Consider the following 19,532-nt stretch of genomic DNA (forward strand, 5'->3'; position numbering starts at 1 on the left):
GGTAGTCTTTTTTCAAAGTGGACTACTTTTTATTTTATAAATGTTCCACAAATAAGGGAAAGACTCAAATATACCTGAATAGTTCAGGGTTTTATTTCAAAGTCGGTCTACACAGCCAGTATTTTTTCTCCTCTTCATAAGAGTTTGAGGTGTTCCTTTGTTATAACAGGTAAAAACAGCAATAAAAAGTCAAACATTTTCTTTTTGTTGCTTTATTATTCCATTAATGCAACAAACTGTGTCCTATAAGTATAAAGTATAATAAATCGCAAATTACTTTGGGTATGCAATTGTCAGGTGTTTTATGCTAAATGTGGGGTATGCTTGGGGATATATAAAACGTTATACACTGTGTTATCTTCATTTTAAGGGTAAATAGGTTGTGCGGCTCCCTGAGCATTTAATTTTGTGGGAGGGGGGAAAAGTGGCTCTTTTGATAGTAAAGGTTGCTGACCCCTGTCTTAGGTTGAGCGCTCTGGCACGAAGTGACTAAAACCGGAAAAGTACTCTAGACAATGAACTGGCCTAGTGAACCGGAAGCAAAGCTCTTGACCGTGAACTTCCTTAAAGTGACGGTTAATATAAAAGCATCAGTATAAATAAATCATAATAAACATTTGTAAACATAGGATTTGGTGACATTTCAATCCTTCAAAATAATAATAATAATAATAATAATGTTCATTTGACACTTGTTACACAAGGAAAGATGAAATTAGGGTTCCAACCTATAGGCAAATATCTCCTGTGACAAAATGCAACCAATGTAATCAAAAAAGTCAACCAACGAACAAGATTCTTGTAACGGATCTCCTCTCTGGTAAACAAGAATACCTTGAAGACTCTAACAGGAGCACTCATTCAAGGGTATGCTATGCGTGCACCTCATGGTACCAAAGCACCTCAAAGGCCCTAAAAACAAGACTACAAACATCACAAAACAAACTGGTCAGACTACTGCTTGGCCTTACTCCTAAAACCAACCTCACCCCTGCCCATTTTGACAACCTAGGATGGCTTAGAGTAGACGACAGAGTACAGCAATTGCAATGGGCCTGGTCTAAAAGATCCACTACACAAAGGTCAGTGAATTCCACAACCACAACACTAGAGGGAGTTCAACAAATCATATTCAACCCAGATTCGGCTCAAACAAGGGACTAAACACGTTAGCAATTATGCCACAATAATGTGTAACGCCGTACCCACAGCAAGGCCAGATTAAGAATTCAGAGGTCTCTGGGCCAGACTCTTGTGGAGGCCCCCACACACACATACACGTGCACGCACAGTGGCGTTTTTATATGTAAAACATTGGTGGGGCAGCCACTAACCAAGGCTACATACCAGGCAAACTACAGTAATCAAAATGACAGTAATCGTTGTTCGCAAATTTCGCACCACATATCAGGCATAGGCTACAGGTAAGCCTGCATCGTTAGTCGTGAAAGCAAATTAATCTGTCCACGCTGAATTAAACCCTATATTTTCCTCAGACTTTCCTTTGTTTGGATTTATCCATGGTTAGCTTACTGGGGGGTCGGAAACTCAAGATTTAGCCACTTGCAGACGGCAGGGAGAGGCACGGGGTGTGACGTACTGTATATTTTAGTTGATGAAATATTCTAGTTGACAAAATATTTTAGTTGAAGAAATATTTTTTCATTTCAGTGTCACAGTATGACATCGATCTCCAAAATAATTTAAAAAAAAATTACGAAAATATTTTTTTTGGAGGGCCCTCGTCACTAGAGGCCCACGGGCCGCGGCCCAAACGGCCCGGTCGTTAATCCGGCCATGCAAGTAGTGCAGTTCATTACTTAAATAGGTATGTGACTGGCAGTGGACATTAATCTTGCATACAGGGCACACAAAATCCAAACCTTAACAAGAAATGTCTTCAGACAAAAAACATTTCTATATTTGCCCATAATGGTAAATTGCAGGGACATAACTGTATATAAGACATCAATAAGTTACACTTCAAATTAGCAGTGCAAATTTGTCATACAATATTTTTTTATTGAGAACGTGTATAAATCACTAGAACAATAGAACAAAAACAACAAACTGTGCGCGTGCACACGTGTCACAGATCTAGCATGTCTGCTGGCCACTCTTTCATATTTGTCTTCCTGGCCCTCTTAGAAGACGAAGACCATTTGGCTGCTACATGGCTCGGGTTGACTTGCTCCAGCCTTCCTGATACGGATCAAGTCTTCAGCAGTGGAGGCTGCTGCTGTTCTTAATACCATTCTGGGCTGAAAATCCACGCTCTCACTGAGCATCGGCATCACAAGCAGTATTTCAACCAAGTGCAGGAAGTTCTGAAATAAAAGTAACTAGGAGTCAAACTCAATTAATTTATTCTGTAGAGTACACACGACTTTGTAAATTCTGAAGAATATTAAATATTCCCCACAAACCTCTGAGCGATATGGCTCCTTGGTGACCACTGTCTGCCACAGCCCTAGGTATGACTTGTCTGCGAAAGTGGTCCTGATGAGGGTCTTCAGCTGCTGCCATTCCTGAAGGACCTGCTCCGACTGGCATCCACTACTAGATGTCAATAGAGATACAGGGAGAGAGAATAAGGTATGGGAACATTTAGACGTAAGAAATGTGTGAAACTTAAACCATTGAACATGTTATAGATTCATTAAAATACATAACATCTAATCTTGGTCATACCTCTATACTAAAATGAGAATTTGCAATATTGCCCTATCTACTCACTTTCTGAGAAGTTCTCAAATGTTGGAGAAGAGACTGAACCTCTGACCTGCCATGCGTCATGGTTGTAGTGCAGCCTGACTCTCTGGCCATGCATCATGGTTGTAGTGCAGCCTGACTCTCTGGCCATGCGTCATGGTTGTACAGCTTGACTCTCTGGCCATGCGTCATGGTTGTAGTGCAGCCTGACTCTCTGGCCATGCGTCATGGTTGTAGTGCAGCCTGACTCTCTGGCCATGCGTCATGGTTGTAGTGCAGCCTGACTCTCTGGCCATGCGTCATGGTTGTAGTGCAGCCTGACTCTCTGGCCATGCGTCATGGTTGTAGTGCAGCTTGACTCTCTGGCCATGCGTCATGGTTGTAGTGCAGCTTGACTCTGGCCATGCGTCATGGTTGAATATTCTGAAGCTGTCGACTACACCTTCCCCTGACTGACTCATCAAGCAGCTGAAGCGTGATCTCATCTCTTCTACTGCAACAGCTGCTGCCACATACAGATTACTGAAACACCATCAGTCAAGGAAACACATGCAGATTACTGAAACACCATCAGTCAAGGAAACACATGCAGATTACTGAAACACCATCAGTCAAGGAAACACATGCAGATTACTGAAACACCATCAGTCAAGGAAACACATGCAGATTACTGAAACACCATCAGTCAAGGGAACACATGCAGATTACTGAAACACCATCAGTCAAGGGAACTTGCCCTTTCATGCACTGAAAAGCATGTTAAAATCAAAATTTAAATACCAATAACTGAAAAATTTATTTTCACGTGATTCAAATGTGGTGGAATGTAGAGAGGTCTTGTGCTGTGAACCTCGACTCTCCAATTTTTCATAACCAGCAACTACTTGTTGGGCACAAACCTGTTAATATTCCTCAATGGGAGAGGAGGGGAGTTCATACTTTGGAAGATATATATGATAAAAACGGTCTTCGAGCGCTTCAGGACCTAAAAGAGTTTTATGATCTACCCGGCTAATCATTCTTCCTCTACCTGCAACTAAGGTTGGCGCTCAGGGCTCACGGTGTGCCGTGGGCTCAAGCGTTGCACCCACACCCTTTGTCTGGCTTATCGGAGACAGGACAACCACAAGAGGGTTTGTCTCAGATTTGTATACACTTTTAATCAAATCCACATATAAAAAATTATATTAGCCTCCCGCAACCCTAATCACCAGCAAATTCATTTAAAGTATATTCATAGGACGTATATCACACCTAGAAGCTGTTTGCTATGGGACTGGGGGAGGAAATGTCTAACGTCTTTTGTGGTGTTTATTATTTCTAATTGCCTTGTAATTATTATATTTTTTTTGTATCCACTTTTTCCTCCCCATTTTTTATTTTTCTCCCATCCCAATTTCGTGTATCCAATTCTTCCCTCCCCTGTCTTGAACGTTGCTAGACTATGCCTCCCACAGGTCGGTTGTAGTGAGGACAGAAGCCTTGCATCACGTGTCCCCTCCGGTACACGAGGAGGCAGCCTGTCGCATCTTTTCACTGCAGCAGCTCAAGCTCTCAGTGGCGAGGAGTAACGCGTGGGAGGCTCACGCTGCCCCCGTCACTTCCTGCTTCCGTCGCACCGGCGTCACCAAACCGACCTGTAGGAGTCGCTGTCCACAACGTCAAATCCCCACCCACCGGCTTTCCCACCCTCTAACACTTGCCAATTGTGTTAGTATGAACGACCGGCCAGCCGGTAGCAACGCCGAGAGCTGGGCTCGAACAAAGCGTCTCCTGTGTTAGAGGCGAGCGCCTTGCCGACTGCGCCAATCAGCCGCCCCATCGTCTTGTCATTATTATGATTATTATTGTTGAAGTACTGTCCTGTGTATTATTGTTGTCACTGTATTATGTTGTGTTCTGTTTAATTGAAAATAGAAAGAAAATAAAAATATGTGATCATAACATTCTTTAAACGAACCTTACTATTTTCTATCATGCACTCTTCCTACTATACTAATATGTCTTTACGACTATGCACTCAACACTGCAGCACCCAAGTTTCAGCACTGTTTTATGGACATTGTTACTCAGCTGAAAGAGTTGTACCCTTACTGTTGACTTGTCGTACAGAACTTGTAAGTTGTCAATTATATCACATATGTGATATATATGTAAATGTAAATTATATCACATTTCTACCAAAGCAGGTCCAAAAGGCTTTAGATAATGTTGTTGCATGGGGAGATAAGTGCATGGTTTTAAGATCTCAGGGGCAAAGTCCAAGTGTAGGATTTTTGGCTTTAAAAGACACTTGCAGACCCTTGGGCTGGACATGTATGGGTCTCCTTTGGAGAAGGTGAATGTTTTTAAATGTCTTGGTGTCTGGTTTGACGAGCGACTGACTTGGGCCGTTCATATAGCAAAGACATTGGGAAAAGGTGAGAAAGTGATCAATGTCATGAGAAGTCTGTCTGGTAGTGACTGGGGGGCAGACAGGGGGACTATGATATTGATATACCAGGCAATGATAAGATCAAGCTTTGACTATGATATTGATATACCAGACAATAATAAGATCAAGCTTTGACTATTGATGTTTTGTTTGTGGTTCTGCTGCTAAGTCGTCACTCGACAAATTGGATGTTCTCCAGGCCCTGATACTCTGCTGTGGGGCTTTTAGAACTTCCCCAGTACCTGCGATTCTCATAGAAATGGGGGAAATGCCTTTAATTTCAAGGCAATTTCAAATGCCTTTAATTTCCTGCAGTACTGGATCAAGTTATGTGGTTCAAGTCAAGCATTCCCGGCGAGGTGTATGTTGAGAGGGTCATGGGAGTTTGTGGGTCAAACTAAAACCATTCTTTGAAGATATGAATCAGTGCAAGCTGGGTTTCAGTGCCTTACTGGTTAATGCGGGAGGTGGACAGTAATCTGACCTTTTTAGAAGAGGAGGATAAGAGTGGAATCGCTTCTAGTGTAGGAGCCTATCTACAGCAAAAAATTACAACCCATCTAGGTATTTTTACAGATGGATCTAGAGGACAGTAGGAGAGCAAGTGTGGCGTGTACGTGGCAGCTGGATCTAGAGGACAGTAGGAGAGCAGGGTGTACGTGGCAGCTGGATCTAGAGGACAGTAGGAGAGCAGGTGTGGTGTGTACGTGGTGCAGCTGGATCTATTCTAGAGGACAGTAGGTGAGCAGGTGTGGCGTGTACGTGGTGCAGCTGGATCTAGAGGACAGTAGGAGAGCAGGTGTGGCGTGTACGTGGTGCAGCTGGATCTAGAGGACAGTAGGAGAGCAGGTGTGGCGTGTACGTGGTGCAGCTGGATCTAGAGGACAGTAGGAGAGCAGGTGTGGCGTGTACGTGGTGCAGCTGGATCTAGACTCTAGAGGACAGTAGGTGAGCAGGTGTGGCGTGTACGTGGTGCAGCTGGATCTAGAGGACAGTAGGAGAGCAGGTGTGGCGTGTACGTGGTGCAGCTGGATCTAGAGGACAGTAGGAGAGCAGGTGTGGCGTGTACGTGGCAGCTGGATCTTCGCTATGGTCTGCGTATCACGGATGGGACCTCTGTTTTTTCCACAGAATTATTGGCGATTCTCTGGGCTCTGTTGTGGGTAGAAGATGTGAAACCAGACAGGGTCCTTATCGGCAGGCTTAGACTTTGGCATTGTGGGTTTCAGTCATGAGTAAAGCAAAACGCATTCTGGACCAAAACTCACTCTACACTCTCTACTGTTCACTAGTTTGATCATATTTAAATTACTGCGCTGAAGTCTGGGGAAACACTTATAATTCTACACTACAACCACTTAGTAGCCATAATAAATGACTACTAAAATACAACCAATAAATAGCCATAAGGATAGTTCCTGATGCAGGATATCGTGATCACACAAACATACTATTTTTAAGTCAAAAACATTAAAGATAACTGATCTTGTGGAATTCAAAACAGCACAAATAATGTATAAAGCAAAAGGTAATGTACTTCCAGGAAACATTCAAAAACTGTTCTTTGATAGTGAGGGGGGTTATAATCTGAGGGGAAAACTCCAATAAAAAATCTTAGTGTACGTACTACCAGGAAAAGTCATTGCATTTCTATATGTGGAGTGAAACTGTGGAACAGTCTGAATGTTGTTCTTAAGCAATGTCCAAATATAATACAATTCAAACAGCGTTATAAAGAAATTATTTTTACGAGGATGGGGAAGGGATTTTGACATTCATGGTTTAAATTAATAAAAAAAAACTTCATGTTTTACATAATATATATATATATATTTTTTATGTTTTACATACATTTTTATATTGTACGGATTTAAATCAGTAAGGAATTACATACATTTTGAGTAGTGTAAAATGGGTAGGATTAAATAAGTGTATACTTCTTCCTACTCCTATACTTTTGTTTTCATTTCATTGCTAGAGATTAATGATTTGTTTTAGTTTTATTTTGTTTTATTTACATGTTCGAAATAAAGATTTCAAATCAAATCATTATGTGTGTGTGATGCCCACTAGAAGTGGTATCATGTTAATATCTTTAGATTATGTGTCAAAACAGTGTGAACATATTGATACAGGATTACCTCCATCAGAAACAAGTTAGAACAGTCATTTATATGTAATGGGAGACAGTAACATAATCTGGTCAATAGGTGGCGGTATAGGACTGGTGTTTAGTGGCTTCGCCTTCCAGGGAACCGTACTGTGTGCTTAGGAACGCACAAGGCGATCTCAGCCTCACAACCGGGAGGAACCAGAGTCAATAACATCGTGTCTGCACCTTCCTTTGTCAAATGATTAACTACAACCTGTTTCATAGGTGGGTAATATACTACAAAACACACATAAAGGTTAACAAGGATACATGCAATGTCGAGGGTTCAAATTAAGTAACTATTGTCGATGTTTGAGTCAAGTTTAAGAAGTTTAAGACGACAAGTAACGTGGTTGAGAAGCAGACCGTCTATTGATGGCGCCACGTTTCGTTGGTACATTTAAATAGTGTTGGAACACAATTGTCCATTTAAGCACTAACGTGTCGAAGTTAAGTATCTCCAAGGGGATTATAAAGGTTTATGTTTTGAAATACATACTGTGTTGGGTTGAATTGCTGTGTAGTAAATGTGTATATTGTGTACAAGATGGTTAGAGGGAAATTACTTTAGCTTACCCTACCTAGAAGGTAGCTAAACACCGGAGCTGTACCACATGCTCTCTCTCTCTCTCTCTCTCTCTCTCTCTCTCTCTCTCTCTCTCTCTCTCTCTCTCTCTCTCTCTCTCTCTCTCTCTCTCTCTCTCTCTCTCTCTCTCTCTCTCTCTCTCTCTCTCTCTCTCTCTCTCTCTCTCTCTCTCTCTCTCTCTCTCTCTCTATTGCACCCTCCGTTAAATGTAAATATAAATCTATTCCCTTGAGTTATACCATGGTCACGGTTTAGCAAATTCCTAGTAGGGTTGAGAACGGCCCGATACATATATATATATAAATGTACTTTCAGTGCACATTTGAGTTTCAATAGAACTTGAGACCGGAACACAACTATGGATAACACTGAGGTGTGGAGGTATTTCGGTATACTAGAGAATAGTGGATATGACTGATGATAAGTGACTGATGATAAAGGTAACGCTTATTGGTGATTTAAGGAATTGTTTGACAGACAATGAGAATGACAGTGTTGGTTAAAAGACATACGATGGTCCCTTCCAACATGCCTAGACATGTCTAGACAGAGGTTAACAGGATAATGTTTCTCTTCTCACATGCTTATATTTAAGACGCCAAATATGTATAAAGACATAAGTAATCACAATGTACAGTATATAATACTGGATAACTACATTTAAAAGGAAAATGCTATTGAAGTGAACCAGGGTATCCTAAAAGGGTAGAATGTGTGTTGCAATGATGAATATGCTTTTGGAATTAATAACAAGTATGGGATTATAATTGAATGTATTAAAGTAATGTAACTAATTGTACAGTGATGATACAATGATGATACAATGATGATACAATGATGATACAATGATGATACAATGATGATACAATGATGATGATGATTGATTGATTATTCTGTTGAATGAATAAATGTTGTTGAAATACACAACCGGGAGGAACCAGAGTCAATAACATCGTGTCTGCACCTTCCTTTGTCAAATGATTAACTACAACCTGTTTCATAGGTTAAACATATATCTGCTATCAGGTGCCATATCCTGGTACCTGTAACAGTTTATTGGGGGCTCGTCCGGGATCAGCGCCACCTGCTGGATGGGAGCTGATCCAGAGATCTTGACACCTGGACCAACCGCGACCCGATGAACCAGGAAGCAACGCCCGGTGTAAAGGTCGTCGAATGAGGGATTGATCTGCGCAGTATCGACAGCAGTGAAGTGCCTCATCTGATGCCAGACGACAACGAGAGCTGCGTCCACTACTCTACCTGACGAGAAGGAAGACCGGTGTCGTGTAGAGGAGATCCACCCACCACGGAAAGTCGTCACAGTGATCCTGAACTGAGAGCCAAGTGCGAGGAATCGGGAAGCAGCCATGGGAGACAGCGAGAGGAAAAGCTTGGTGTGGGACATCAAGAAGAGCCTGCTCACTCTACCTGCGGATGAACTGTTTCGCATTGCCGAGGCATTGGAACTGATACCAGGACTGGAGACGTCTGACCGAACCCACCTTACCGTAGACGACGTGGAGGGGTGCTTCAACTTTATCAACGACTACCTGTACAGTAAGGTTTTACTGGAGTTAGAGGATACAGGGTTGTCTTATTTATTACAGATAAAAGACGTAACTGATGGACTTATGCAGAGTGAGGTGGTGGGTCTAGAAGAGGGTAAAACCGAGGGCCTACGGTCCACCAGTCAAAGTGATGCAGTACCAGTCGACCCCGTTATCGTCTTTTATGATGTAAGTGAAACCATTGAGGGTGTGCCCACTCCAAAAGTAAGCAACCAGGTTTTACAGTGCCTGCCCAGTGTACTACCACCCACAGCTCAGGCTGTGCCATTGAATAAGAGTGTACCAGACACCGAAAGTAAACAGGAAACCCCTGGTGTGTCGCCAGATAAACTAATATCTTTAAGAGAACTGTCGTACCTTCACCGCAGGGAGTTTAAGCTCCAGGGAGGTCAGATAGGAGACCAGGGATCAGACATTAGTTACAACAGTGTCTGCAAACAGATCGACGAAGGTCTGAAGGAGCAATTCAGCGATGCAGAGGTTGTTAGAGCAGTCTTGAGAGTGATCAAAGCTGGCAGCTTCAAGGATATGTTAATGGTAAAAGACGATTTGACTATCGATGAGCTGAAGGGTTTTCTCCATTCTCACCTCGGTGAACAAAGTAATACCGAGTTGTTTCAAGAACTCATGTGTACAAAGCAAAAGGATAGTGAAACACCACAGCAGTTTTTGTATAGAGTCATAGGACTCAAGCAGAAGATTTTACTAGCATCAAAATATGCTGCTACTGACGTTAAGTACAACGAACGAACCGTTCAGGATGTCTTTCTCCACACTGTATATCAAGGTTTAGGACACAAACATGATGACATTCGTAGGGAACTCAAACCCTTACTTGAAGACAGAGTACCTGATGAGGCCATTCTCAGACAGATGAAAAAGGTCATGAGCGATGAGAGTGAAAGACAGCGACGGTTAGGGCCTACCAATCGCAATAGACCCCCCCATGTACATAGTGCAGGTGCTGAGGTGAAGGGAGCACAGTGTCCCCCCCCCCCACTAGGGAAGAAAATACAGGAAAGAAACTTAAACTAGACCCGATCCAGCAGTTAACAGAGAAAGTAGAGAAACTTACCAATCTAGTGGATCTCCTGCAACAACAGCCCCAGGTCAGAACAGGGAGGATAAATAGGCAGAGGGCCATATGGCTGTAGCAAATGTGTAGCACAGAATTTACCTAATTGCCCTCACTGTTTCCATTGTGGCGAAGAAGGCCATAGAGCGTTAGGCTGCCAAAAGAGACCACCACGTCAGGGAAACTGAGGCCGGTCACTGCAAGAGGACAACCATTGACCGGTTCCCCTTTACTGTCCCAAACTGACAACCGTCGTACTAGTGAGCCTGAGAAGGAAAGAGTAAGAGAGGAGAAGACTGCACCTAGAACAGGAACCAAGACGGTAAACCAGATACAACACACAGACCCCCCTAATTTACCAAACACTAAGAGTGAATGCCTCGCCAAGCTCGTAGGGAGAAGAGCTCTCACCCATTGTAACCTAAACGGTTTAGCAGTCCAAGCCCTGCTTGATACAGGGGCCCAAGTAAGCATGATTGACAGAACTTGGAAGAATAGATACTTACCTGACATGCCAGTCAGACCCCTTAGCGAAATCATCGAAGAAGAAGAGGAGTTGAAAGTCTACGCGGTAAACGGTGAGGTCCTCCCATTTGATGGTTGGGTGGCCCTTACAGTGAACTTAAAGGGGAATGAAGATCCTAACCTGTCAATCACTGTGCCTTTCCTTGTAAGCAGCCTTGTCCTTGAGAGACCCCTACTGGGTTTTAATGTGCTGGAAGTGATGATACAGGAACAACCTGGAAGACTGATCCCAACTCTCACCAGCCTGCTCTGTAACGCCATGGTGATACCAGCTGAGAAGGCAGAACTCCTGGTGAGTTATATCCAAACTGACAGACCCCCTGTCCAGGTTGGTCACCTACGAACAGGTAAACAAGCCACTGTCATCCCCGCCGGTCAAGTGGCCTGGGTCAAGTGCCAAATCCCCCCCCACGTGGACCTGTCTGACCCCACCTTCCTGTTCGAACCAGATGACAGCAGTTTAGCGCTGGCAGAACTGGATGTTGGAGAAGGCCTGCTGCAAGCGCAAAACCCCAGGAAGCCGTATGTCACCGTGCCTGTGGGAAACAACACAAGGCATAACGTCACTCTCTCCAGGAAGACAGCTCTGGGCAGCATCCATTGTGTTGGGAAAGTCATCACGACAGACTCCCCACGGCAAACCCCCATCCCAACCTACTCACCTGAAATCTCCCAGCCCACGGTACCCCCCAACCGTGCTGCTACAACGTCAGCTGTGCCCAGCTCCATCCTGTTCAAACCCCCCGTCGATCTCAGTCATCTCGACGACGAACAACAGACAATAGTCAACCGGATGCTTTGTGAAGAGGCTGGGTCCTTTGCACAAGACAGTGGTGACATTGGGTGCATCCCGAGCCTGCAGATGACAATCGCTCTCCATGATACTGTCCCGGTCCAGAAGACGTACTCATCAGTACCAAAGCCACTATTTAAAGAAGTAAAAGAGTACATACAGGAACTGTTAATGAAAGGTTGGATAGTCAAGTCAAAGTCTCCATATTCTGCCCCAGTAGTCTGCGTCAGAAAGAAGGACGGCAGCCTACGGCTATGCATCGACTACCGCCTCCTGAACAAAAAGACTGTGCCCGATCGTCATCCACTACCTAGAATACAAGACCTGACTGACACGCTTGGAGGCTATACCTGGTTTAGTATCCTAGACCAAGGGAAAGCCTACCACCAGGGCTTCGTCGCCGAGGGTTCACGACCCTTCACCGCCTTCATCACTCCATGAGGTCTTTACGAGTGGGTGCGCATCCCATTTGGACTCTCGAATGCCCCTGCAACGTTCCAACGGAGCATGGAGGAGATGCTAGGTCCCCTCAGGGACGAATGCTGTATCCCGTATCTTGACGACGTACTCTGTTACGCAAAGACATTTGAAGAACATGTAGAGACCCTCCGCAAGGTTCTCCAAGCCCTTCAACGTCACGGAGTGAAATTGAGACCTGAGAAGTGTGACCTCTTCAAGCAAGAAGTCAGATACGTGGGTCGCCTTGTGTCAGCAGAAGGGGTCAAGATAGACCCACGAGACATTGAAGCCGTGAAAGCCCTGTCAAGTAAGACACCCAGAACTGTCGGCGAAGTGAGGAAAATAACAGGATTCCTGGGATATTTCCGTTCATACATTCAGGATTTTTCCCGAATTGCCAGACCCATCTACGAGCTACTCCAAATCAAGCCAGGGAAGACCCCAGCCCCAGCGCGGAGTAAGAACATCAAACGCCCCCAGTTGCCCTCCAGAGAGCCCATAGAGTGGACTACGGAACAGCAGAGAGCACTTGAACAACTGATTGACCTTCTCACAAACCCCCCTGTCTTGGCATATCCTGATTTCAACCTACCCTTCAGGTTGCACACGGATGCCTCCGACCAAGGCCTGGGAGCTGTTCTGTATCAACATCAAGATGGAAAACTGAGAGTCATCGGGTACGGGTCAAGAACATTGTCACCAGCCGAACGAAATTACCATATGCACAGTGGGAAACTGGAGTTCCTTGCATTGAAATGGGCTGTGTGTGTGAAATTCCGTGACTACCTGTATTATGCCCCACACTTTACTATCTACACCGACAACAACCCGTTGACCTATGTAATGAGTACTGCCAAGCTCAATGCAGTCGGTCATCGGTGGGTTGGAGAACTGGCAGACTTCCGGTTTGACATCAAATACAGACCCGGAAAGTCCAACATAGATGCAGACACTCTTTCCCGCCTTCCCCTGGATATGGAGAGATATGAAAGGACCTGCACAGAAGAGCTCTCTAATGAAGCAGTACGAGCAACGTGGGAAGGAAGCCAAGCAGCTGAAAGGAAAGACGTGGCATGGGTTGCGGCACTCAACATCGCGTCCCCAGACTCAAACCAGCAGTCTCACCCACACCTACAAACAATCAGTCACGATGAACTGGTGAAGGCCCAAAAAGAGGACCAAGCCATCAACACGATCAGGGAGTTGAAAGAGTCGAACACGAAATTGTCAGACGACGTATGAAGAACCGTAAGCGCAGCAACCCGAAAGCTACTTCATGAATGGAGCAGATTACATATTGAAAATGATCTCCTTTACAGAAAGACCAATCAATACCAACAGTTGGTCCTCCCTGTAAAGTATAGAACACTTGCCCTGAAACATCTACATAATGAGATGGGTCATGTTGGAACAGAAAGAGTGATCCACCTCGCAAGAGAAAGATTCTACTGGCCTTTCATGTCCAGAGAGATTGAAGAATATGTGACCCGAAGATGTCCTTGTATCAAGTCTAAGAAGCCGGTCACCCATGTCCGAGCTCCCATGGGCAGCATTACCTCCAACTTCCCATTAGAACTTGTGTGTATCGACTATCTACATCTGGAAACCAGTCGTGGAGGGTATGAATATATCCTAGTGGTGATCGACCATTTCACAAGGTTCGCCCAGGCATACCCCACCAAGAACAAGAGTGGGAAAACAGCTGCAGAGCGTATCTTTAATGACTTTATACCCAAATTCGGTTATCCCTCGAAATTACATCACGATCAGGGTCGAGAATTTGAGAATAAACTGTTCCAAGCACTGCAACGGCTGTCTGGGGTCGGCCACTCTAGAACATCACCCTACCATCCACAGAGCAACCCAGCGGAGCGGCTCAATCGGACCATACTACAGATGTTGAGGACGTTGACTGAAAATGAGAAATTGCGGTGGAAGGACCACCTCCTGCATGTGTTACACGCGTACAACTGTACCAAACATGAATCAACGGGTTACTCACCCTTTTTCCTCCTCTACGGTCGTCATCCACACCTCCCCGTTGACCTGTTGTTTGGGTTAACGAAGAAAGAGGAACCGTACTCACCCAGAGGATACGCGGAGCAATGGGCCGAGAAGATGTCTGAAGCCTATCGGATTGCTTGCGAACATAGCAAAAAGTCCAGTGCAAGAGGAAAAGTAACTTATGACAAGAAAACAAAAGGAGTAGTACTGCAGTCAGGAGACAGAGTTCTGGTGAGAAACCTCAATCAGCGTGGAGGACCAGGCAAGTTGAGATCGTACTGGGAGAAGGCGATCTACGTGGTCAAAAGCCAGCTCGCTGAGAGTCCAGTATACATTGTCTGCCCTGAACATGGAGACCAGAAAAAGACCAGAACACTACACCGAAATCTCTTACTGCTGGTAAATGATTTGCCCGTGGAAATGACTCCACCACCAGCCAGAACTGTCCCTGCGAAGAAAACGAATGACAGACCAAGACAAGGAAGAATGTCAGACACACAAAGACAAGTAGAGACAAGGGACAGCAATGACAGTGATTCGGATGATGACAGTGACAGAGGATACTGGCTAAGGATACCTGTTGAAAGGACAGAGGAAAGATCACTTGGACACCGTGAACGACGACCTGAAGTCATGCCAGGCCTGCGCCCTGAGAGTGAAGACAACAGGGGAGGAAACACGGATGGAAATGTGCCTGTCTTGGCCAGACCGGAGGGAGATGTTAGTGAATCAGGGGAAGAAGAAGAAAGGGAGACCCCCCGAGCTCACTCTCCAATACCCCAACCCCACTTCCAAGCTCACTCTCCAATACCCCAACCCCACTTCCAAGCTCACTCTCCAATAGTCCAACCCCAACCCCAAGCTCACTCCCCCGTAGCCCAGCTCAATCTCCGAACCCCTCCACTCTCGCCGGTAGAACAAGTCCAGTCAGAGGTTAGGAGGTCTGCCCGTGACAGAAGGCCTAAACAATGTCTCACGTATGATATGCTAGGTGAACCGTCAGTGCAGAACAAGGTGACCGTGAATTCAGTAGTACAGTGGCCACCAATGGTGCCCGCACCACACCACAGTCCACTACCACATCAATTGATACCCTTCGTAATGCCATGGTTGCATTCAATTTTTTACAGCCTTCCACAACATGGCCAGTATGCTTACCGTCCTGCCGTCACCCACGGTCCACCCATGGGGAGTTTGTTAGGGGTTCACGCCTGAGGGTGATATTGGATGGGAGTATTTAGTGATTTTCGGAAATGTCAGGAGCCATTTTTTTTAAGGTCAGGGAGTGTGTGATGCCCACTAGAAGTGGTATCATGTTAATATCTTTAGATTATGTGTCAAAACAGTGTGAACATATTGATACAGGATTACCTCCATCAGAAACAAGTTAGAACAGTCATTTATATGTAATGGGAGACATTAACATAATCTGGTCAATAGGTGGCGGTATAGGACTGGTGTTTAGTGGCTTCGCCTTCCAGGGAACCGTACTGTGTGCTTAGGAACGCACGAGGCGATCTCAGCCTCACAACCGGGAGGAACCAGAGTCAATAACATCGTGTCTGCACCTTCCTTTGTCAAATGATTAACTACAACCTGTTTCATAGGTGGGTAATATACTACAAAACACACATAAAGGTTAACAAGGATACATGCAATGTCGAGGGTTCAAATTAAGTAACTATTGTCGATGTTTGAGTCAAGTTTAAGAAGTTTAAGACGACAAGTAACGTGGTTGAGAAGCAGACCGTCTATTGATGGCGCCACGTTTCGTTGGTACATTTAAATAGTGTTGGAACACAATTGTCCATTTAAGCACTAACGTGTCGAAGTTAAGTATCTCCAAGGGGATTATAAAGGTTTATGTTTTGAAATACATACTGTGTTGGGTTGAATTGCTGTGTAGTAAATGTGTATATTGTGTACAAGATGGTTAGAGGGAAATTACTTTAGCTTACCCTACCTAGAAGGTAGCTAAACACCGGAGCTGTACCACATGCTCTCTCTCTCTCTCTCTCCCTCCCCCTCTCCCTCTCCCTCTCTCTCTCTCTCTCTCTCTCTCTCTCTCTCTCTCTCTCTCTCTCTCTCTCTCTCTCTCTCTCTCTCTCTCTCTCTCTCTCTCTCCCTCCCTCCCTCCCTCCCTCCCTCCCTCCCTCTCTCTCTCTCTCTCTCTCTCTCTCTCTCTCTCTCTCTCTCTCTCTCTCTCTCTCTCTCTCTCTCTCTCTCTCTCTCTTCTCTCTCTCTCTCTCTCTCTCTCTCTCTCTCTCTCTCTATTGCACCCTCCGTTAAATGTAAATATAAATCTATTCCCTTGAGTTATACCATGGTCACAGTTTAGCAAATTCCTAGTAGGGTTGAGAACGGCCCGATACATATATATATATAAATGTACTTTCAGTGCACATTTGAGTTTCAATAGAACTTGAGACCGGAACACAACTATGGATAACACTGAGGTGTGGAGGTATTTCGGTATACTAGAGAATAGTGGATATGACTGATGATAAGTGACTGATGATAAAGGTAACACTTATTGGTGATTTAAGGAATTGTTTGACAGACAATGAGAATGACAGTGTTGGTTAAAAGACATACGATGGTCCCTTCCAACATGCCTAGACATGTCTAGACAGAGGTTAACAGGATAAGGTTTCTCTTCTCACATGCTTATATTTAAGACGCCAAATATGTATAAAGACATAAGTAATCACAATGTACAGTATATAATACTGGATAACTACATTTAAAAGGAAAATGCTATTGAAGTGAACCAGGGTATCCTAAAAGGGTAGAATGTGTGTTGCAATGATGAATATGCTTTTGGAATTAATAACAAGTATGGGATTATAATTGAATGTATTAAAGTAATGTAACTAATTGTACAGTGATGATACAATGATGATACAATGATGATACAATGATGATACAATGATGATACAATGATGATACAATGATGATGATGATGATTGATTGATTATTCTGTTGAATGAATAAATGTTGTTGAAATACACAACCGGGAGGAACCAGAGTCAATAACATCGTGTCTGCACCTTCCTTTGTCAAATGATTAACTACAACCTGTTTCATAGGTTAAACATATATCTGCTATCAAGTGCCATATCCTGGTACCTGTAACATGTGCTTTGTAGGAAAACATCAAGCTGGTCTGTGGTGTTCCACAAGGAAGCATACTAGCACCTTTACTGTTCCTAATTTATGCAAATGACATGTCATCAGTTTGTGACTGCAACTTGTTCCTGTTCGCAGACGACTCAGCCCTGCTGGTCTCTGACAGGGACAAGTTGCAGGTTGAAAAAGCCCTCAGCTCTGAACTCGGCAGAATCTGAACCTGGCTCGCTGATACTATCATTACACCTGGGTAAAACAGAATCCATTCTCTTTGGATCAAGTAGCAAACTCAGCAAGACCAACAGCTTCTCTGTTACAGTGGGTGACAATATTGTCACAAGTGTAACGGATGTTCTGTGTGTTGGTCTGGCTAACACCTGTTTTGTCTGCGTTGTGTTCAGGGGACTTCAAACGCCACAGGAAAGGAGGCGACTGTTCTACTGTTGGCAGTAACGGCCATTTATTGCTGGTTCAAGTTTCAAGTTTCAAGTTTCTTTAATAGTTGTCATACAGAAGTACAGAATACTTTTATACAAAATGCTTCTTTCTGTTACGCTCCAGAGACTGTGCTAGACAAAAGATAAGTATGAAATAAAATAAGTATAGCAAGTAAAAAATAGAAGTCACGTACGTAGACACAAGTGTTCAGTATGTACATATGTACAATGTTCAATGCAGAATAGAAGTAACTGAGTTACCATACAATATACTTTGCAATATACTAATATACAATATACTATATAGTGCAAAGCAGACATGGGATGAGGTACAATTTACAATAAGGTGTCCTGAGGTATGGTTTGTAGTGCAAATTATTTTCCAATAAATATAAAGTGTGTCTAGGTGTTCTAAAGCGTGTAGAGTGGGTGCTGCAGTGGGTTGTTTGTTTAAAGTAAGTGTGTGTTCGTGTGGATGTGTGTGCTGTGAGTGCATTTGATGGTTGTTGCATAGTGTTATTGTTCGTTGAGCAACCTGATGGCCTGGGGATAGAAGCTTCTTCTGAGTCTTTCTGTGCTTGCCATGAGACTCCGGTATCGCTTGCCTGACCGCAGCAGTTCAAAGAGGCAGTTGTTTGGGTGGCTGGAGTCCTTGATAATTCTCTTAGCCTTACCCGTGCACCGCTTGTTGTAAATGTTCTGGAGAGTGGGAATCCCCCCTCCAATTGTGCGCTCGGCTGAACGGGCCACTCTCTGTAGTCTGCTACGGTCTTGTGCGGTGCTATTCCCAAACCAGGAGGTGATATTGCCACTCAGGATGCTCTCTATTGTACATGAGTAGAAGTTCTTAAGGATCTTCTGACTGACGGCACGGGCACACTGCTGACGAATGAACACGGACGGACGGACGGGCGGCTGCCTCTTCACTTCCGCTCCCATGTTAACGGACGCTAGTAGGCACACTGGCCGCAAGTGGGAGCGCGCCTCGCGAGCGGCTCCCGAGCGGCAAGCTATCTTTTCAGCTTCAATCGGATTCGAGGCGGCGCGGGAGGCGTGCACCATGCGCATTTTCACAGAAATACAATTGAATATCTGCATTCTTACCACAGATATAGATGTTGTTCAACCAGCTGTGTCTGTATCTGCAAATAAACGCCTAACCCCCACCTGTCTGTATGTTTGTGTTATTGTTTGTAACCAACCTCAAACGCAACGGCACAGACAGGTAGTTCAGAGTTAGCCAAATACTAGGGCGTATTTATTTACAGAGTCAAAAAAAGGGTAAAGTACAATTATCAAACAAACAGGGAGACTGCCCTCGGCAGCGTCATTTGCAGCTCTGCAGAATCCTCCTGGTGATAGCGGTGGGGAAATGGCATGTGACGTTGTAGCGGCTCTGCAGATACTCCCAGCTTTTACTCAAGGTGGAAAATGGAGAGAGAGAGAGGTATCAGAAACAGTCCAACGAAACACAGAGGCAGTGTGGTTCCCTCCTCCCTTAGCTGTGTCCTGAACCAATTGACAGTGACAGTCCTCAGTGTTTCTTCTAAAACACACAATCAGAATAATCCAGAGGGGTAACGAAATCTTCAGTGTCTCTTCTAAACACACAATCAGAATAAACCAGAGGGGTTTGGTTCCACTCACCCAAGCGC

This window comes from Notolepis coatsorum (assembly GCF_963971535.1).
Source record: "Notolepis coatsorum genome assembly, chromosome: 9".
NCBI classification, from domain to species: Eukaryota; Metazoa; Chordata; class Actinopteri; order Aulopiformes; family Paralepididae; genus Notolepis; species Notolepis coatsorum.